The sequence below is a fragment of the Lycium barbarum genome, chromosome 8, assembly GCF_019175385.1.
Source record: "Lycium barbarum isolate Lr01 chromosome 8, ASM1917538v2, whole genome shotgun sequence".
In the NCBI taxonomy this organism is placed as follows: Eukaryota; Viridiplantae; Streptophyta; class Magnoliopsida; order Solanales; family Solanaceae; genus Lycium; species Lycium barbarum.
This window is the reverse complement of record NC_083344.1, coordinates 98134364-98157146: the sequence shown is the minus strand read 5'-3', so window position 1 is coordinate 98157146 and position 22783 is coordinate 98134364. Positions and strand designations below refer to the sequence as shown.

General features: G+C 39.1%; 1 long non-coding RNA gene across 48 annotated transcripts; it reads right to left on the bottom strand.

The window, feature by feature from the left end:
- Positions 1-1310: 1310 nt before the first annotated feature.
- On the bottom strand, positions 1311-22508 carry LOC132606382 (uncharacterized). Of its 48 annotated transcripts, none has more exons than XR_009569741.1 (6): positions 21171-22485; positions 20930-21055; positions 19767-20832; positions 19558-19642; positions 19431-19462; positions 1983-19297 (listed from the first exon to the last, which is right to left on the bottom strand). It is a non-coding gene; the product is annotated as an uncharacterized LOC132606382 (long non-coding RNA). The 48 variants fall into 48 exon arrangements; XR_009569742.1 differs by having other exon boundaries at positions 1983-18351; XR_009569745.1 differs by having other exon boundaries at positions 1983-17756.
- Between the last annotated feature and the right edge of the window lie 275 nt (positions 22509-22783).

Genomic DNA, 22783 nt, shown 5'->3' with positions numbered 1-22783 from the left:
GCTAAGAAAAACAAAATGAAAAAGAAAACATTACACAAATATAATTTTAGAAAAAAAAAAACCTACAACTTATGACAGTATCGATAATGGGCAGTAAATGTACTATAGAGATCATAGTTGGAGAAATGAATTAAGAGTTAAAATGTTAAAAGGGAGGGAGATTAAGACACTACCCATATATCCTACCAGAGGCGAATTCAGGATTTCAAAAGAATGAGTTCACCATAAAAAAAATTTTGAAAAAAAAAAAAAATGCAAAAGTGCATTTAGTAGGGTTCAATCCCACAACCTTAAGGGATTAAACCCAACACTTAACCAGTGCTCCACTTGGTCTAATTTGACCATGTGTTCCTTCAGTTAATATTAAATATATTTTAAAAATTATATACATAATATACGGAGTTTAATCGGATGACCATGGGTTCATGTGACCTATTATTAATACATAGAATCGCCCCTGTATCCTGCGATTGGCAGATTAAAACACTAACCATATTAGAATTGAAAAATATTTACTAAAATCAAGTTGTCTGAGATATTATCATCATAGCAACACTTGAAAAGAAAGAGAAAAAATATTAGTTTTAAAGAAGTGAGGATTGCAATGAGGTTAAAAACAGATCTTGGTGATACAATGGAAGTGCCAATGAAAACACGTACCCATTAACATACATTAATGTGCTATATATTTAACATTTTTTCTAGTATTTTAATTTTGGTGACACATCTCTCACCCAATTCAATGAAAAATAAATTCACTTCCTTTCAAACGTTATAATAAATACAGAAACAGAAATATTTTGCAACATACTTTAGTATGATTAATGTTCAGATTTTCTGTGATTTTTTAAGGGCGAGTTTGATGATAAAAAACCGACCCAAGTGGAGAATTAGACAAGAGATAGCAAAATAGTTTTTGCTCCTATCGCTTTTCAGTTAAATCGAATGTTAAGGTACGGACATATCTACATTTTAAAGTTCAAAGCGAATTTGAACAAACTTCCAGAAGGAAGAATGCTAAATGTTGCAAAATATATACTAGAACAAAACTACCTTTACGACGCAGTCACATCAGGAAAGAAACTGAATTGATCTCCATAGTTTTTAGCTAAAGCAAATCTTAATGCGAGGACAAGGCAGAGAAACTCACCAACCAACAATGATATATGCTACTCCATTAAAACAAGAACTGAAAGACCCTCACTGCTATATGACCTGGTTACTGAAAGTACTGAAAGCACTAAGCCCGGTTAAGTATATAGTTGGCAAACCCTATACAACCAAAGAGATCACTAGAAATGCCAGAGACAAGATGCAAAACTCCATTTTCCTCAAAAACCAACACAACCCACACTAGAGTATGAGTACTAAAGAGTTTGTCTTGAATTTGTTAGAAAGAACCCTACAATTCTTTCTGGTTTTTTTTTTTTTTTTCAAACAAAAAAAATTAAAAGTACAAAGAAAGAATCAAAATGGAAAGTGTCCGTTGTCGAACGGATAAGGACAGAAGTCTTCTGCGGGAGCGCATCTGGATATTGCCCTTCCGAAATCTAATTCTTTATTATGGTCGCCATGTCGCCTACCAGATATTCGACAAACAAAAATAAGCTTGTCTGATATACAAAAGAAAACAGACAAGAAAAGATAAATGCATGACCACCAAATGTAGAGGATCACTTTACACGACTACTTAAGACATTAGCGAGAACACCAAATGCAGGCAAGCGCTCTACACACTGCTAGCAAAGATGCATAATTCAAAATTTAATCATGCACCCAGAACTGTACCAGCATCCGTCGCTGAACCATCGAATATCAATAAAAATGGCAGCAAAAGGAACTTTGACAAGAAAACTAGATTTAATTGAGAAATTCTACAAAACAGCAAATAGTTTGAATGCCCAATCCACAAGTCAACTGATCAAAAATCATGAGCAGTCTACTAAACCCTTCGCTTTTAGAAAATGATTGATCAAAACCGATGAAATCTAAAAATAGAAACAGTAAATCAATGAAATCTACAATATACCTTAAAAATACAAACAATAGGTTATGGATTTAAATCACCCAATAAGAGAACCTAAAATTGAATAACAATGATCATATACCCGCCTCCATGTAAGGAAGCAACCATGATGTCAGCTTTTCCTAAGAAAAGAAACTACTTAGTGTGCACATAACTTCAGTATGGTGAGAGAAGGGGACCTCTGACGACAACTGAATTGAGACTCCACTCACTGAAGCATGCACTACAGAAACCTCAACACAAATTGACAAACAAGCCGCTCCATGAGAAGTAGAATTCGCAGCTCTAAGACCCAACAGCTGCAAAGCATGGAAAGGGAACAGTCAAGTGAAACGCTGGTGAAACCCAAGGTAGAAAACCTACAGATACAAGAGACAAGATTGAAAAGAAACCCCTTTTCTTGAAGCCTGACAACACCCAGATCGCAATGCAAGCACCAAAAAGACCAAGAAACAGCACGCACAACAACGAATACTGGAACATCATTTGCAATTCTTTACTCCTCATTAGCGTTCACTATGTGGTATACACATCCATCCATCCAACAAACAAAATCAAGCTTGTGTGATTATAAAAGCACGCAAGCAGAGAAGAAGAGCGAGAACACCAAAGGTAGAGAAGCACTGTACGCTATAAAAAGACCCAGAATTGAGTTTTACTAATGAGTTGCCCATACCTGTAAGATAGGGAAGAGATCTCAACACTTGGGATAATCGAAGAACATAAAACATCCAAACTAGTAGCTAAGAATGGCAGAAAATATATTATACACAACTGTGAAAAGAATAATCTTAGTTGAGATCTTCCATAAAACAGCAGTTCTGACAAAGAAGGGAAATACTCTGATTAAGGAGGAAACCTCCAAGCAAATCACTAGAGATCTGACAAACAAGGACGCTCCATGAAGAGAATTCACTGTTCTATAAGAAGACCCAACAGCTGCAAACACAGAAAGAAGGGAACAATTAAATCCAAAGCTGACAAAACCCATACCACTAGAGATGCCACACAACATTCCAAACCCCCTTTATGTCGAAGCCCTGATAATATCCAGATGGCAGTGCAAGCACCAAAATGGCAAAGAAAAAGGGTACACAAGAGCGCACATTGGACACCAACCTCTGAAATTTGCAATCGAATGTATCACACACCATGTGCTCTACAAACATCTATCCAACCAAAGAAAATCAAGTGGTGTGATACACGAGAAAATGGAAGTGGAGAAGAATATAGGGGAACACCAGAAGTACCAAAAGATCCAAAGTTCTCATAGCCACTATCAAAAGATCCAAAATTTATCAGGTATCCATAACCACCAGGGATCTCATCAGTTGAATCATCAAGGAAGCATCTGGACTAAAAACTAAAAACGCCAGCAGGATATAAAATACACTAGTATCATAGTTGAGAACTTCCACATATCAGCAGTTTGACAGAGAGAAGGTAAGCAGTGATCAGGGATGCAATCTGAATAAAAAATCTCAATACTCATTAAAAGCATCAACTAAATAAACCTCGACGCAAATTGACAAACAATGCCGCTCCATGAAAAGATCTGTAAGACCCAACAGCTGCAAGCACAAAAAGAAGGGAATGCAGTTCAGTGGACAAAGCAGGTGAAACCCATACCAACTAGGGAATCACAGCAGGTGCCACACAAGATTAAAAACTCCCTTTTCTTGAAGCCCCGATAATATCCAAATGGCAGCGCAAGCACAAAAATGGCCAAGAAACATGCTGCACAGGAACACACACTGGACACCAACCTTTGAACTTTACAAATCTAATCCAGTATAACTGTCATCACACATCCATCCACCAAAAAAGTCAAGCTGGCATGATACACAAAAGAGAACAGAAGCAGAAGAAAAGCAGCAAGAACACCAAGAGAGAAGAACACTGTGCAGGGCTACTGAAGATCCAGAAGCAACTTTTGAGTACTTACCAGTCACCAAAAACTAAAAATGGCAGGCAGAATATGTGTTTTTGTTAGAAAGATCACAATTTCTGTAAGGTGCTTGGTCCTAAGCTTTCTCCGTTTCTTAATATATACAATCTACATACCTAAAAAGACATGGCAGCAGAACACAACACGCATAAGTGGAAAAAAAAAAACTACATAAGTTGAGAACTTCCATACATCAACAGTTTTGACAAAGAAGAGAAGGGAAGCACTCTGATTAGGGAAGAAAACTGAACTGAAAATCTTGGTAATCATAGAAGACTGAACTAAAGAAACATCAACACACATGGACAAACAAGGCCCGCTCCATGCAAAGAGTACTTCACTGCTCTATGAGACCCATGGCTGCAAGCACATTAAGAAGGAAACAGTTAAGTGCAAAGCTGACCAAACCCAAACCACCTAGAAATCACTAAAGATGCCATAGACAAGATTTAAAAACCGCCTTTCTGTCAAAACCTAACAATATCCAGATTGCAAAGCAAGCACCAAAAATACCAAGGGGGTGCTGAGGAAAGCATACTGGATACCAACCTCTGAAATTTCCAAATTATAACCTCTGTAACTGTCACCATATGGTCTACACATCCATACAACAAAAATAAACAAGTCGCGTGATAACCAAAAGAAAATGGAAGCAGAGAAGATAAAGAGGTTAGAAGACCAAAAGTGGAGGAGCACTTTACAGTGCTATCAGAAAATGATTGTCCATAACTATAAGAGACCTCATTAATTGGATCATCGAAGAACATAAGCATCTGGACTAAGAATGTCATGGAAGCAGAATACAACACACTGGTGAAAAATATTATCTCAGTGAAACCTCTCCACATAACAGTAGTTTTGACAAAGAAAAGGAGCATTTAGCCAAGAAAACTGAATTGAAAATCTCGATGCTTATAAAAGATGGAACTAAAGAAACCTCAACAAAAATGTACAAACAAGGCCGCTCCAAAAAAGGGTAATTCAATGCTCTGTAAAACCCAATGGCTGCAAGCACAGAAAGAAGGGACAACTTAAGTGCTTTGTTACCATCATCGAATCATCAAAGAAGATATGCATCTGGAGTAAAAACTTCATCGCAGCAGAATATAACATACTGGTGAGAATATTATCCTAGCTGGGAAAGTTCAATACAAAATTAGTTTCAACAAAGTGAAAAAGGACCATTACAAAAGAGAACTTAATGAAAATCGTGATACCCATAAAAGAATGAACTAAGGAAACCTCAGCTCAAATAGACAAACATGATCGCTCCACGAAAAGAAGTCACTGCTCCTGGCTGCAAGCAAAGGAAAGAAGGGAACAGTTAAGTGCAAAGTCGAGGGAACCCATAACGCCTAAGAAATCACTAGAGATGCCATAGACAAGATTGAAAACCCCCTTTTTGTCGAAGCCTGACAATATCCAGATTGCAGTACAAGACTGCAAGCACCAAAAAGACCAAGAGGGTGCAGAGAACCCATAATCGATCCAACCTTTGAAATTTCCAAAACTTAACCTCTATTATTCTCACCGTGTGGTCTACACATCCATACAACAAAAATTGAGTGGCGTGATAACCAAAAGAACAAAGAAGATAAGTAGACCAAAAGTGGAGGAGCACTTTACAGTGCTATCAGAAGATGATCGTGAGTACTTATCAGGTGTCCATAACCATAAGAGACCTCATCAGCTGGATCATCGAAGAACATAAGCATCTGGACTAAAAACTTCATGGCAGCAGAATACAACTCACACTAGTGGACGATGTTATCTTTGTCAAGAAACTTCCATAAAATAGTAGTTTGGACAAAGAGCAAAGGGAGCCACTAGGGAAGAAAACTGAATTAAAAATCTCAATAATCATAACTGAACTGAAGAAACCTCCAAACAAATCTCAACAAACAAGGTCGGCTCCATGAAAAGAAGAATTCACTGGTCCATAAGCTCCAATGGCTGCAAGAACAGAAAGAAGGGAGCAGTTAAGTGCAAAGCTCGGAAAACCCATACCACACGAGATCATTAGAGGGGCCAGACAAGATTGGGAAACTCCCTTTCCTTGACGCACAGACTTCGAAATATCAAACCATCTATCACTATCACCATGTGGTCTACAAACATCTATCCAACCGAACAAAATCAAATGGTGTGCTAAACAAAACAAAATCAAATGGTGTGCTAAACAAAAGAAAGCGGAAGCGGAGAAGATAAGAAGCGAGAACACCAATTTAGGGTTTTACTTTACAGGGCTAAAAAAAGATCCAAAATTAATGGAGTTAGAGTACTTATCATGCGTGCATAGCCATCAGGGATCTCATCAGTTGGATCACCAAAGAACACAAGCATCTGGACTTCAAAAATAAAGATGGCAGCAAGAATACAACACGCTAGTGAAAAAGTAATTTTAAATGAGGAGTTGACAGAGAGAGAAGGGAACCCTTCTTATTAGGGAAGGAAACTGAAATGAAAATCTAGTCTAGATAATCATTAAAAGCATTAATTAAAGAAACCTCAACCAAAATCAACAAACAAGGCCACTCCATGAAAAGAAGGATTCACTGCTTGTAAAACCCACCAACAGCAAGCACCAAAAGAAGGGAACAGTTAAGTGAAAAGCTGGCGAAGCCCGTACAACAACCTAGGAAATCACTAGAAAATGCCAGAAAAGATTGAAAACCCGTCCCTCGAAGCCTGATAATATCCAGATTGCAGTGCAAGCACCAAGATAACCAAGAAACAGGGTACACACGAAAGAATACGGGGTACCAACCTTGCAAATACCAAATTTAAAACTTAACTGTCACCATACAACAGTAGTTTTGACAAAGAGAAAAAGGAGCTATCAGGCAAAAAACTGAATTGAAATCCCGATGCTCATAAAAAACTGAACTGAAGACACCACAATACAAATGGACAAACAGGGCCGCTCCAAAAAAGAATAGCTCACTGCTCTATAAAACCAAATGGCTGCAAGCAAAAAAAGGGAACAGTCAAGTACAAAGCTGACGAAACCCAACCACCTAAAAAATATTACTAGAGGTGCCATAGAAAAGATAGAAAAACCCCTTTCACCCCCTTATTGTCGAAGCCCCGACAATATCAAGATTGCAGTGCAAGCACCAAAAGACCAGAGGGTGCAGAGGAATGCATACTAAATACCGACCTTTGAAATTTCCAGATTTTAACCTCTGTTACTGTCACCATATGATCTACACATCCATCCAACAAAAAGGAACAGACAAATGGCGTGATAAATAAAAGAAAAATGGAGAAACTAAGTACAGCTAGAAGACCAAAGGTAGAGGACACTTTACGTCACTATCAGAAGATCCAAAATTGACCGAGTACTTACCGGGTGTCCATAACCATAAAAGAGACCTCACCGATTGGATCATCGAAGAACATAAGCATCTGGAGTAAAAACTTCACGGCAGCAGAACATACAACACACACTGGTGAAAAATATTATCTTAGTTGAGAAACTTCAAAACAACAATAGTTTCAACAAAGAGAAAAAGGAGCCATTATGGAAGAGAACTGAATTGAAAATCTCGATACTCATAAAAGACTGAACTTAAGAAACCTCAGCTCAAATGGACAATATGTTGGCTCCTTTTAACTGCTCATGGCTGCAAGCAAAGGAAAGGAGGGAACAGTTAAAGTGCAAAGCCGAGGAAACCCATACCACCTAAGAAATTACTAGGGATGTCATGGACAAGATTGAAAACCCCCTTTTTGTCGAAGCCAGGCAACATACAGATTGCAGTGCAAGCACCAAGAAGACCAAGAGGGTGCAGAGAACGCATACTGGATCCCAACCTCTGAAATTTCCAAATCTTAACCTCTATTACTGTCACCATGTAGTCTACACATCCATATAACAAAAAATCGAGTGGCGTGATAACCAAAAGAGCAGAGAAGATAAGCAGCGAGAAGACAAAAAGTGGAGGAGCATTTTACAGCGCTATCACAAGATGATAGCGAGTACTTATCAGGTGTCCATACCACAAGAGACCTCATCAGTTGGATCATCAAAGAACACATAAGCATCTGGACTAAAAACTTCATGGCAGCAAAATACAACACACACTAGTGAACAATATTATCTTAGTCGAGAAACCTCCATACAACAGTAGTTTGGACAAAGAGAAAAGGGCGCCATTAGGGAAGAAAACTGAATTGAAAATCTCAATAATCATAAATGACTGAACTAAAGAAACCTCCAAACAAATCTCAACAAACAAGGTCGCTCCATGAAAAGAATTCACTGGTCCGTAATACCCGATTGCTGCAAGCACAGAAAGAAGGGAGCAGTTAAGTACAAAGTTCGCAAAACCCATACCACACAAGAGATCGCTAGAGGTGCCAGACAAGATTGGAGAACCCCCTTTTCTCAACGGACACTGTGAAACCAAAATACCAAACTTCAAAATTTCAGAATCAAACCATCTATCACTATCACCATGTGGTCTACAAACATCCATCCAACCAAATAAAATCAAGTGGTGTGTTAAACCAAAGAAAACGGAAGCAGAAAAGATCAAGTAAGCGAGAACACCAAAAGGCACGACTACCAATAGAACCAAAATTAATTGAGTTAGATTACTTATCATGTGTCCGTAACCATCAGGGATATCATCAGTTGGACCACCAAAGAACATAAGCATCTGGACTAAAAAATAAAGATGGCAACAGGATACAACACACTAGTGAAAAAAATTATTTTAGACGAGGATAACAGCAGTGTTGAGTGTTGACAGAGAGAGAAGGGAACCACGCTGATTAGGGAAGAAAACTGAAATTGAAAGTCTAGATAATCTCTAAAAGCATTAATTAAAGAAACCTCAACCAAAATTGACAAACAAGGCCACTCCAAGACAAGAAGGATTCACTGCTCGTAAGACCCAACCGCTGCAAGCACCTAAAAAAGGGAACCGTTAAAGTGCAAAGCTGGCGAAGCGCACACAACAAAATAGGAAATCACTAGAAAACGCCCAGACAAGATTGAAAAACCCGTCTCTCGAAGCCTGATAATATCCAGATTGCAGTGCGAGCACAAAAATGACCAGGAAACAGGGGTGCACAGGAACGCAAACTGGACACCAACCTTGCAAATATCCGAATCGAATCCTCTAACTGTCACCACATCCACCCAACAAACAAATCAAGCTGGCATAACACACAAAAGATAACAGAAGCAGAGTAGATAAGCAGCGAGAACACAAAAATAGAGTAGGACTTACGGGGGCTATCAAACTATCCAGAACTTAGTTTTGAGTATTTATCAGGTGTCCATAATCACCATCAAACATTGACCTAATCATTGGATCACAGAAAAACATAAGCATCTGGACTAAACTAAAAATGGCAGTGCAGCACGCTGAGAAAAAACAATTTTAGCTAAGAACTCCCATAGCAGCAGGCTTTGACAAAGAGAGAAGAGAACCACTCTGATTAGGAAGAAAGCTGGATTGAAAAACTCATACTCATAAAATCCTGAACTAAAGAAACTCAACACAAATGGGCAGACAAGGCCGCACGGTGAAAAGCGGAATGCAAAGCTCTGTAAGACCCAATGGCTGCACGCATAGAAAGAAGAGAACAGTAAAGTGCAAATCTGGCAAAACCCATACCACCTAAGAAATCATTAGACATATCAGTGACAAGATATTATGAAAAGAACCTTTGTTGAAGCCTCACAATAAATATAATCCGCATTACTGCTCAAAGTGGTATACGCATCCTTCCAACAGAGAAACTCAAGCTGGTGTGATAAGCAACAGAAAACGAAGCAGGAAAGATTTATACACACTTGAGGAAAGAATTATTGTAGTTGAAAACTCCAATATAAGCAGGAAAGATTTATATACACATGTGGAAATAATTATTGTAGTTGAAAACTCCAATATAACTGCAATTTTGACAAAGAGAAGGGAATCTCTATGATCAGGAAAGAAAACTGAACCGAAAATCTAGATACTCGAAGAAAGCGTGAACCAAGTAAACCCCTGAATGCCAGTAGACAAACAATGTTCCATGAAAGGAAGATTTCACTGCTCTGAAAGACCCAATGACTGCAAGCACAAAAGGAAGGGAACAGTTAAGTGCAAAGCTGGCAAAACCCATGCCATATGGAAGAGATCTCAGATGTGCCAGACAAGATTAGACACCCTTTTCTCGGAACCTGGCATTATCCAGATTGCAGTGCAAGCACCAATATGGCCAAGAAACAAGGTGCACAGGCCATTACAGAAACTGACCTTCGGAATTTCCAAATCTAATCCTCTATCACTGTCACCATGTGGTCTACAAGCATGCCTCTAACCAAAACAAAAGAAAACAGAAGCAGAGCAGATAAGTACCAAGAACACCAAGTAGAGGAATACTTAATGGGGATACAAATAGATCTAAAATTGAGTTTGGATAATTATCAGGTGTCCATAACCATCAGGGATCTCATCAGTTGGATCATCTAAGAACATAAGCATCTGGACAAAAAACTTTATGGCATCAAGGATACAGCACACACTAGTGGAAAATAATATCTTAGTTGAGAACTTCCATACAACAGTAATTTTGAAAAAGAGAGGAGCGAATCACGCAGATTGTGAAAGAAACAGAATGAAAATCCCACAACGCATAAAACCTGAATTAGAAAAACCTCAACACAAACGGGAAAACAAGGCCGCTCCATGAAAAGAAGTATTCACTGCTCTGTAAGACCAAAGGCTGCAAACACAGAAAGAACAGTTCAGTGCAAAACTGATGAAACCTGTACCAGCTCAGAAATCACTGGAGATGCAAGAAACAAAAACAAGAAATAAAACCCCCTTTTTTGTCGAAGCCTGACAAATATCCGGATTGGAGTACAAGCACAAAAATGGCAAAATAACTGGGTGCACGGGAATGTGGACCGGACACCAACCATTGACATTTCCAAATCTAATCCTCTAACTGTCACCACACATACATCCAACAAACAAAATCAAACTGGAGTAAAACAAAAAGAAAAAGGAAACAAAGAATATACGCAGTGAGAGCACTTCACGGGGCAGTCAAGAGACCCAGAATTGAGTTAGAGACTTATCAGGTATCCACAACCATCAAGCATCAGGAATCTCATCACTTGGACCATTGAAGAACATAAGCATGTGGACCAAAATCTAAAAATGGCAGCAGAATACAACACATAATAGTGGAAAACCCAATTTTAGTCGAGAACTTCCATACAACAGCAATTTTGACACAGAATGAAGGGAACCACTCTGATCGGGGAAGAAAACTGATGAAATTATCAGTACTCATAAATCCTGAACTAAAGAAACCAAAGAATGGGCAAACAAGGCCGCTCCATGAAAAGAATAATTCACTACAAGCACAGAAAAAGGGGAAAAGTTAAGTTCAAGGCTGACGAAACCCATACCAAGAGATGCAAGAGACTAGGATTGAAAACCCCCTTTTTTGTCGAAGCCTGAAAATATGCCAGATTGAAGTACAAGCAACAAAATGGCAATAAACAGGGTGCACAAATGCACACTGGACACCAACCTTTGAAATTTCCAAATCTAATCCTCTTAGTACCACACATCCATCCAACAAACAAAATCAAGCTCGTGTTATACACAGAAGAAAACGGAAGCAGAGAAAATAAGCAGCGAGATCAGCAAAGGAAACTGGAAGCAAAGAAGATAAACAGGCTAGAAGACCAAAAGTGGAGGAGCACTTTACAGCGCTATCAGCTGTCCATAACCACTCATCAGTTGGATCATTGAAGAATATAAGCATCTGGACTAAGAACCTCATGGCAGCAGAATACAACACACTGGTGAAAAATATTATCTCAGTTAAACCTCCACACAACAGTAGTTTGACAAAGAGAAAAGGGAGCTTTTAGACGAGAAAACTGAATTGAAAATGTCAATGATAGTAAAAGACTGAACTAAAGAAACCTCAACACAAATGTACAAACAAGGGCGTCCCAAAAAAGGGTAATTCACTGCTCTGTAAAACCCAATGGCTGCAAGCACAGAGAGAAGAGAACAGTTAAGTGCAAAGCTGACGAAACCCAAACCACTCAAGAAAATACTAGAGGTGCCATAGACAAGATTGAAAACCCCCTTTTTGTCGAAGCCGGACAAATCCAGATTGCAGTGCAAGCACCCAAAAAGACCAAGAGGGTGCAGAGGAACGCATACTGGATACCAACCTTCGAAATTTCCAAATCTTAACCTCTGTTACTGTCACCATATGATCTACACATCCATCCAACAAAAACGAGCAGACAAGTGGCGTGATAACCAACAGAAAACAGAGAAAATAAGTAGCTAGAAGACCAAAGGAAGAGGGACACTTTACGGCGCTATAAAAGGATCCAGCGGTTGGATCATCGAAGAAAACATAAGCATCTGGAGTTAAAACTTCATCGCAGCAGAATATAACACACTGGTGAAAAATATTATCTTTGAGAAACTTCAATACAACAGTAGCTTCAACTTTCAACAAAGAGAACAAGGACCATTAGGACAGAGAACTGAATGAAAATCTCAATACTCATAAAAGACTGAACTAAAGAACCGTAGCTCAAGTAGACAAACATGATCGCTCCACGAAAAGAAGAAGTCACTGCTTATGGCTGCAAGCACAGAAAGAAGGGAACAGTTAAAGTGCAACTCTGACGAAACCCATACCACCTCAGATATCACTAGATATGCAAGAGCCAGGTTGAAAACCCCCTTTTCTGTCGAAGCCTGACAATATCCAGATTGGAGTACAAGCACCAAAATGGCAAGGAATAGGGTGTAGAGGAATGCATACTGAAATTTCCTAATCTAATCCTCAACTGTTACTGGCACGTCCATCCAACAAAAAAAAATCAAGCTAGCCTGATAACAGAAGAATACAGCAACAGAGAAAATAAGCAGCGAGAACACCAAAAGAGAGGAGCACTTTACGGGGCTATCGAAATATCTGGAACAGACTTAGAGTACTTAATCAGGTCCATAATCAACCACCAAGGCCTCATCAGTTGGATCGTTGAAGAACATAAGCATCTGGACTAAACACTAACAATGGCAGCAGAACACAACGGAAACTGGAAGCAAAGAAGATAAACAGGCTAGAAGACCAAAAGTGGAGGAGCACTTTACAGCGCTATCAGCTGTCCATAACCACTCATCAGTTGGATCATTGAAGAATATAAGCATCTGGACTAAGAACCTCATGGCAGCAGAATACAACACACTGGTGAAAAATATTATCTCAGTTAAACCTCCACACAACAGTAGTTTGACAAAGAGAAAAGGGAGCTTTTAGACGAGAAAACTGAATTGAAAATGTCAATGATAGTAAAAGACTGAACTAAGGAAACCTCAACACAAATGTACAAACAAGGGCGTCCCAAAAAAGGGTAATTCACTGCTCTGTAAAACCCAATGGCTGCAAGCACAGAGAGAAGAGAACAGTTAAGTGCAAAGCTGACGAAACCCAAACCACTCAAGAAAATACTAGAGGTGCCATAGACAAGATTGAAAACCCCCTTTTTGTCGAAGCCGGACAAATCCAGATTGCAGTGCAAGCACCCAAAAAGACCAAGAGGGTGCAGAGGAACGCATACTGGATACCAACCTTCGAAATTTCCAAATCTTAACCTCTGTTACTGTCACCATATGATCTACACATCCATCCAACAAAAACGAGCAGACAAGTGGCGTGATAACCAACAGAAAACAGAGAAAATAAGTAGCTAGAAGACCAAAGGAAGAGGGACACTTTACGGCGCTATAAAAGGATCCAGCGGTTGGATCATCGAAGAAAACATAAGCATCTGGAGTTAAAACTTCATCGCAGCAGAATATAACACACTGGTGAAAAATATTATCTTTGAGAAACTTCAATACAACAGTAGCTTCAACTTTCAACAAAGAGAACAAGGACCATTAGGACAGAGAACTGAATGAAAATCTCAATACTCATAAAAGACTGAACTAAAGAACCGTAGCTCAAGTAGACAAACATGATCGCTCCACGAAAAGAAGAAGTCACTGCTTATGGCTGCAAGCACAGAAAGAAGGGAACAGTTAAAGTGCAACTCTGACGAAACCCATACCACCTCAGATATCACTAGATATGCAAGAGCCAGGTTGAAAACCCCCTTTTCTGTCGAAGCCTGACAATATCCAGATTGGAGTACAAGCACCAAAATGGCAAGGAATAGGGTGTAGAGGAATGCATACTGAAATTTCCTAATCTAATCCTCAACTGTTACTGGCACGTCCATCCAACAAAAAAAAATCAAGCTAGCCTGATAACAGAAGAATACAGCAACAGAGAAAATAAGCAGCGAGAACACCAAAAGAGAGGAGCACTTTACGGGGCTATCGAAATATCTGGAACAGACTTAGAGTACTTAATCAGGTCCATAATCAACCACCAAGGCCTCATCAGTTGGATCGTTGAAGAACATAAGCATCTGGACTAAACACTAACAATGGCAGCAGAACACAACGGAAACTGGAAGCAAAGAAGATAAACAGGCTAGAAGACCAAAAGTGGAGGAGCACTTTACAGCGCTATCAGCTGTCCATAACCACTCATCAGTTGGATCATTGAAGAATATAAGCATCTGGACTAAGAACCTCATGGCAGCAGAATACAACACACTGGTGAAAAATATTATCTCAGTTAAACCTCCACACAACAGTAGTTTGACAAAGAGAAAAGGGAGCTTTTAGACGAGAAAACTGAATTGAAAATGTCAATGATAGTAAAAGACTGAACTAAAGAAACCTCAACACAGATGTACAAACAAGGGCGTCCCAAAAAAGGGTAATTCACTGCTCTGTAAAACCCAATGGCTGCAAGCACAGAGAGAAGAGAACAGTTAAGTGCAAAGCTGACGAAACCCAAACCACTCAAGAAAATACTAGAGGTGCCATAGACAAGATTGAAAACCCCCTTTTTGTCGAAGCCGGACAAATCCAGATTGCAGTGCAAGCACCCAAAAAGACCAAGAGGGTGCAGAGGAACGCATACTGGATACCAACCTTCGAAATTTCCAAATCTTAACCTCTGTTACTGTCACCATATGATCTACACATCCATCCAACAAAAACGAGCAGACAAGTGGCGTGATAACCAACAGAAAACAGAGAAAATAAGTAGCTAGAAGACCAAAGGAAGAGGGACACTTTACGGCGCTATAAAAGGATCCAGCGGTTGGATCATCGAAGAAAACATAAGCATCTGGAGTTAAAACTTCATCGCAGCAGAATATAACACACTGGTGAAAAATATTATCTTTGAGAAACTTCAATACAACAGTAGCTTCAACTTTCAACAAAGAGAACAAGGACCATTAGGACAGAGAACTGAATGAAAATCTCAATACTCATAAAAGACTGAACTAAAGAACCGTAGCTCAAGTAGACAAACATGATCGCTCCACGAAAAGAAGAAGTCACTGCTTATGGCTGCAAGCACAGAAAGAAGGGAACAGTTAAAGTGCAACTCTGACGAAACCCATACCACCTCAGATATCACTAGATATGCAAGAGCCAGGTTGAAAACCCCCTTTTCTGTCGAAGCCTGACAATATCCAGATTGGAGTACAAGCACCAAAATGGCAAGGAATAGGGTGTAGAGGAATGCATACTGAAATTTCCTAATCTAATCCTCAACTGTTACTGGCACGTCCATCCAACAAAAAAAAAATCAAGCTAGCCTGATAACAGAAGAATACAGCAACAGAGAAAATAAGCAGCGAGAACACCAAAAGAGAGGAGCACTTTACGGGGCTATCGAAATATCTGGAACAGACTTAGAGTACTTAATCAGGTCCATAATCAACCACCAAGGCCTCATCAGTTGGATCGTTGAAGAACATAAGCATCTGGACTAAACACTAACAATGGCAGCAGAACACAACAAACACTAGAGAGAGAAAACTATTTTAGTTAAGAAATGAAAACTTCTGTACTCATAAAAGCCCTAACTAAAGGAAGCTCAACACAAATTGACAAACAAGGCCGCTCCATGAAAAGAATAATTCATGGCTCTGTAAGACCCAATGGCTGCTGAAAGCACAGAAAGAGGGGAACAATTCAGTGCAAAGCTTGATGTAACCCTTATCACCTAAGAAATCACTAGGAAAAATGCCAGAGACAAGATTCGAGACCACCTTTTAGTCGAAGCAAGATCAGATTGTAGTGCAAGCACCAAAATGGCAAGAAACAGGGTGCACAAAAACACATACGGGATACCAACCTTTGAAATTTCCAAATCTAATTGTCTGAACTGTTACCACACATCCATCCAATAAACAAAATCAAGCTCGCGTGATAAACAGAAGAAACGGCAGCAGAGAAATTAAGCAGCGAGAACACCAAAAGAGAGGAGCACATTACGGGGCTGTCGAAATATCCAGAAGTGCTCAGTTTGATGGTCAAAGAACGTAAGCATCTGCACTAATAAACTAAAAATGGCAGCAGATACAATAAACACTAGCGAAAAAAACTAATTTAGTTGAGAAATGAAAATTTTTGTACTCATAAAAGCCTGAACTAAAGGAACCTTGACACAAATGGACAAACAAGGCCGTTCCATGAAAAGCATAATTCATGGCTCTGTAATGGCTACTGCAAACACAGAAAGAAGGGAACATTTAAGTGCAAAGCTGATGTAACCCCTACTATCTAAGAAATCACTAGGAAAATTGCCAGAGACAAGATTCGAAACCCCCTTTCTGTCGCAGCAAGACAATACCCAGATTGTAGTGCAAACACCAAAATGGCAAGAAACAGGGTGCTCAGAAGAAACACATACTGCACACCAACCTCCGAAATTTCCAAATCTAATTTTCTTAACTGTTACCAGACATCCAAGAAACAAAATTAAGCTGCATGATTCACAGAAGAGAACGGAAACAGAGATAAGTAGCGAGAAAACCAAAACAGAGGAGCACTTTACGGGGCTAACGAAATATCCAGAACTGACTTTAGAACTTAATCTGGTGTCCATAAACATCGTTTTTAGCATTAGGATTTCACACTTGTACAGGTCCCTTTCAATACCACGGAAAGCTCCTCAACTGTGTATCGATCGAAAGGCAGGGCCAACCGCCAGGGCCTCATCAGTTGGATGGTCAAAGAACATAAGCATCTGGACTAAAAACTAAGATGGCAGCAGAATACAACAAACACTGGCGAAAAAAACTATTTTAGTTGAGAAATGAAAATTTATGTACTCATAAAAGCCTGAACTAAAGAAACCTCAGCACAAATGGACAAATGGACAAACAAGGCCGCTCCATGAAAAGAATAATTCATGGCTCTGTAAGACTCAACGGCTGCAAGCACAGAAAGAAGGGAAGAGTTAAGTGCAAAGCTGATGTAACCCATACTACCTAAGAAATCACTAAGAAAAATGCCAGACAAGATTCGAAACCCCCTTTTTGTCGCAGACAATATCCAGATTGTAGTGCAAGCACCAAAATAGCAAGAAACAGGGTGCACGCAAACGCATACTGGGACAACCTTTGAAATGTCCAAATCTAATCCTCTTACTGTTACCACACATCCATCCAACAAACAAAATCAAGCTTGCAAACGGCAGCGAAGAAAATAAGCAGCGAGAACACCAAAAGAGAGAAGCACTTTACAGGGCTATCAAAATATCCAGAACTGACTTCAAGTACTTGATCAGGTGTCCATAACCATCAACACCAAAATGGCAAGAAACCGGGTGCACACCAACCTTTGAAACTTCCATTTCCAAATCTAATCCTCTTAACTGTTACCACACATCCAACAAACAAAATCAAGCTCGTGTGATAAACAGAAGAAACAGCAGCAGAGAAAATAAGCAGCGAGAAAACCAAAAAGAGGCGCACTTTACTGGGCTAACGAAATATCCAGCACTGACTTCAAGTACTTAATCAGGTATATAACCATCAACCACCAGGGCCCCATCAGTTGGATGGTCAAAGAACATAAGCATCTGGACTAAAAAACCAAAAATGGCAGCAGAATCCAATGAACACTATTGAAAAAAAAACTATTTTGGTTGAGAAAAGAAATTTTTTTGTACTCATAAAAGCCTGAACTAAAGGAACCTCGACATAAATGGACAAACAGGGCCGTTCCATGAAAAGCATAATTCATGGCTTTGCAAGACCCAATGGCTGGCTGCAAACAAAGAAAGAAGGGAACGGAAAAGCTGATGAAACCCATACCACAAATCATTAGAAAAGATGCCAGAGACAAGACTCAAAACCCCCTTTTTGTCGAAGCCCGAAATATCCAGATTGCAGTGCCAGCACGAAAGCACGTGCAAACAAACGCATACAAATTTTCCAAATCTAATCCTCTATCTGTCGCCGTGTGATCTACGCATTCATCCAATAAACAAAATCAAGATGGTGTGACAACCAAAAGAAAACGGAAGCTGAGGGAAAATAACTAGCTAGAAACCCAAAGTAAAGGAGCACATCACGGCGCTATCAAAGATCCAGTATTGACTTTTGAGTACTTAACAGGTGTCCATAGCCTAAGTTACTCGGACTCGGGTGCGGGTGTCCGATACGGGTGCGGATCTAGATGTCGGATCCTTCATGATCTAAATTTTAAGATTCGGGGATACGGATCCAGTTATGGATACGGGTGCGGGGATTCGGCTAAAAAAATTCAAATATCTAAAAATAGAGTTATAAAAAACTAAATTATGGAATATTATGTGAAAAACTTGAGGAAAAAATATTGATCAAGAGGAGAATCCCCAAAGGAGATAAAAGGAAAGGAAACAGAATGACATAGAATTTTTTACATACAAGGTATATTCCATTTTCTTCAATTTCACCTTAGCTTTAGTTTTGATTAAAGAAATCATTGAATCTGTCCAGAATTTCTGCGTCCATTTAAGTCAAAGTATCCAAAATCGGTTGACCGGATCGGTTACGGATCCCACACCCACACCCATGTCGTGTCGACACGGGTGCGGCACCGAAAGTGAAGAGTCCGAGTAGCATAGTCCATAACCATAAGTCAGATCATCAAAAAAGGTAAGCATCTGAACTTCCACATAGTAGCAGTTTTGACAAAGCTCCAAGAGACCACAAACACTGAAGCATTCATTTAACTGCCCATCCATGTTATCTTGACAACTAACACAACACCTTTTCAAAATACGGAATAACCCCTATATCAAATCATCAAGGGGAAACGTAAAGACAAAGCTAATAGCATAGGGGAAATCTCACAACAAAAACCTCAGAATCGCCAAAGCTTAACTCCCCAAAATTGCATCTAAGAATGGACCTCATCAGCTTTGAATTTCTTTAAATTGAAAATTAATCAAAGGATTGCAATTAGGAAATCAGATAACTGTAAAAACAGGATGGGAACAAAAATATAAATAAATCACGCATAAGGAAAGAAGAAAGGATAAGAACATTGAGACCAAGGTTACCTAAAATGTTCTCCTATGATCATTACCCGGACCTGATCAAACATTGCCGACATAGACATACAAACAACGAATCAATGAATTTGAAAAGAAACAGAACTAATTGAAAAAAAAAAAAAAAAAAAAAAACCTCAGAAAGAACTCCCAAACACTGATCGCTCCCCGCTTGAATTGCTTGTCCCGAGCTTAATTTCTCAACAGAGACCGATAGAAACCTACAACCCATATACAATACAGAAATTCAAAAACAAATAAGATGAAACAATTTTTAACTACCCAACAACCACAATAACATGCTTGATTCCCCAAAATTGCATAAAGGGATCTCATGGAAAAAACCTCAGAATCGCCCAAAACCTGAAAGCAAAGCTTGATTCCCCAAAATTGCATCTAGAATGGACCACACCAGCTTTCAATGTCTTACCATTGAAAATCAATACGCATACTGAAATCAGACATCAAAATTTCCAAATATAATCCTCTGTCACTATCACATTGTGCTCTACAAACATCCATCCAACCAAATAAAATCAACTCGCATGCTAAACAAAAGAAAACGGAATCAGAGCTATCAAAAGATCCAAAATTGAGTTTGAAAACTTATCATGTGTCCGTTATCATCGGTTGGACCACCAAAGAACAAAAGCATCTGGACTGAAAAAATAAAAAGGCAGCAGAATGCAACACACCAAGAAGCAGTGTTGACAAAGAGAGAAGGGATGCACTCTGAATTAGGGAAGAAAACAGAATTGAAATCGCTAATCAGTAAAACCATTATTAACTACAGACACCTCAACACAAATTGAAAAACAAGGTCACTCCATGAAAAGATGTATTCACTGCACTGTAAGACCCATATCACCTAGGAAATCACTAGAAATGTCAATTGGAGTACAGGCACAAAAATAGCAAAGAAACTGGGTGCACAGGAATGCACACCGAACACCAGCCATTGAAATTTCCAAATCTAATCCTCTAACTATCACCACACGTACATCCAAGAAACAAAATCAAACTGGCTTAAAACAAAAAGAAAAAGGAAACAAAGAAGATACACAGCGAATACACTAAAAGAGAGGAGCACTTCGTGGGGCTGTCAAGAGATCCAGAATTGAGTTTGAGACTTATCAAAAGTCCATAACCATCAAGCATCAGGAATCTCATCACTTGGACCATCGAAGAACATAAGCATCTGGATAAAATCTAAAAATGGCAGGCAGAATACAACACATAATAGTGAAAAACCCAATTTTAGTCGAGAACTTTCATACAAGAAGAATTTTGACAAAGAATGAAGGCAACCACTCTGATTGGGGAAGAAAACTGAAATGAAAATATCAGTACTCATTAATCCAGAAACCTCAAACAAATGGACAAACAAGGCCGCTCCATGAAGAATAATTCACTGCAAGCACAGAAAGAAGGGAACAGTTAAGTGCAAAGCTGACGAAACCCATACCACTTCAGAAATCACTAGAGATGCAAGAGACAAGATTGAATACCCCCTTATTTGTCGAAGCCTGAGGTTATCCAGGTTGGAGTACAAGCACCAAGATAGCGAGAAGCAGGGTGCACAGGAATGCACACTGGACACCAACCTCTGAAATTCCCAAATCTAATCCTCTTGACTGTTACCACACATCCATCCAACAAACAAAATCAAGCTCATGTGATACACAGAAGAAAACGGAAGGAAGCAGAGAAAATAAGCAGCGAGAACACCAAAAGAGAGGAGCAATTTACATGGCTATTGAATATCCAGAACTGACTTTGAGTACTTAATCAGAGTCCATAACCAACAACCAGGGCCTCATCAGTTGGATGGTCGAAGAACATAAGCATCTGGACTAAAAACTAAAAATGGCAGCAGAATACACCAAAAACTAGTGAAAAAATCTAGTTTAGTTGAGAAATGAAAATTTCTCTACTCATATAAAAGCGTGAACTAAAGAAACCTCAACGCAAATGGACAAACAAGACCGCTCCATGAAAAGAATAATTCACTGCTCTGTAAGACCCAATGGCTGCTGCAAGCACAGAATAAGGGAAGAGTTAAGTGCTATACCACCTAAGAAATCACTAGAAACATGCCAGAGACAAGATACGAAACCCCCTTTTTGTCGAAGCCTGGCATTATCCAGATTGCAGTGTGAGCACGAAAAGGACAAGAAGGGTGCACACGGATGCATACTGGGTACCGACCTCTGAATTTTCCAAATCTAATCCTCTATTACTGTCACCATGTGGTCATCCAACAAACAAAATCAAGCTGGTGCAATAACCAGAAGGAAACGGAAGCAGAGAGAAAATAAATAGCTAGAAACTGTAAGATATTAGAGGAGCACTTCACAAGATACAGGATTGACTCAGCCATAAGAGACCTCATCAGTCGGATCATAAAAACAAGAAAAAACTAGAAATGGCAGCAGACCACACATGTGAAAAGAATCATCTAAGGTTGAGAACTGCAGTCCAATAAATGCCAAAGACCTGGGAACTGCTGCAAACACCGAAGTATTGCCCATCCATGCATGTTGACAACTGACACCATGACACGATGATGACCGATCAATCTACTGAACGAACTGGTAATTCCCAAAAGAAGGCAATCAATCACCTAATCTTCCAAAATACTTCAAAGCTGATATCAACAAAACTATTCTCTAACTCTCAAGAGAATCACGTCAATCAAAACACCAAACGGTCTCAATATTATCAGAGCAAGTTTCCAATTAAAATATTTCTTGGAATTGATCTAAACTTATTCAAAATCCAAACTTCTCTCGTAGAAATCGCAAAATCTTGAATTGAATGTAAGAAAGTAACATATCAACAAAGGCTGTGAACACGCAAGAATATCAACCAAACGATCTCTAATTCTCATGTGAAAGAAACACCAAATCAACTAATAGCAACAACCTCAAAATCCTAATCTATCGAGGATTAAAAATCACAATACATCCGTTGTATATATATAGATAGATAAACCAGAAAACCAATTAAAAAATAACCAAACCAAAACAAACTGGGATAGAATAATTGTCTCCCTGGCTAGTCTATTTATAGGTTGGGCCTGGTTAGAATGGACGGCTATGATTTAAAGCCATGAACGTAAAGAACGCGGTATTTGGACCGACAATAATAATAAATATTTCAAAGGCGGTGGCTTTGGGTCGGTGTCTTTGAGTTGCATTAATTGCGTGGTCCACGAATATTTGTTTCTCAAAGCTTTTTACATAAGATTTTTAGTAGCCACAATAATTCTTTAGGAAAAAAAACAATACAGTTAACTCATGTACGGTTTTTATTTAACAGTGTATTTTTTTTTCTTTTTCGAAGATTACTTCCCTTCTTAC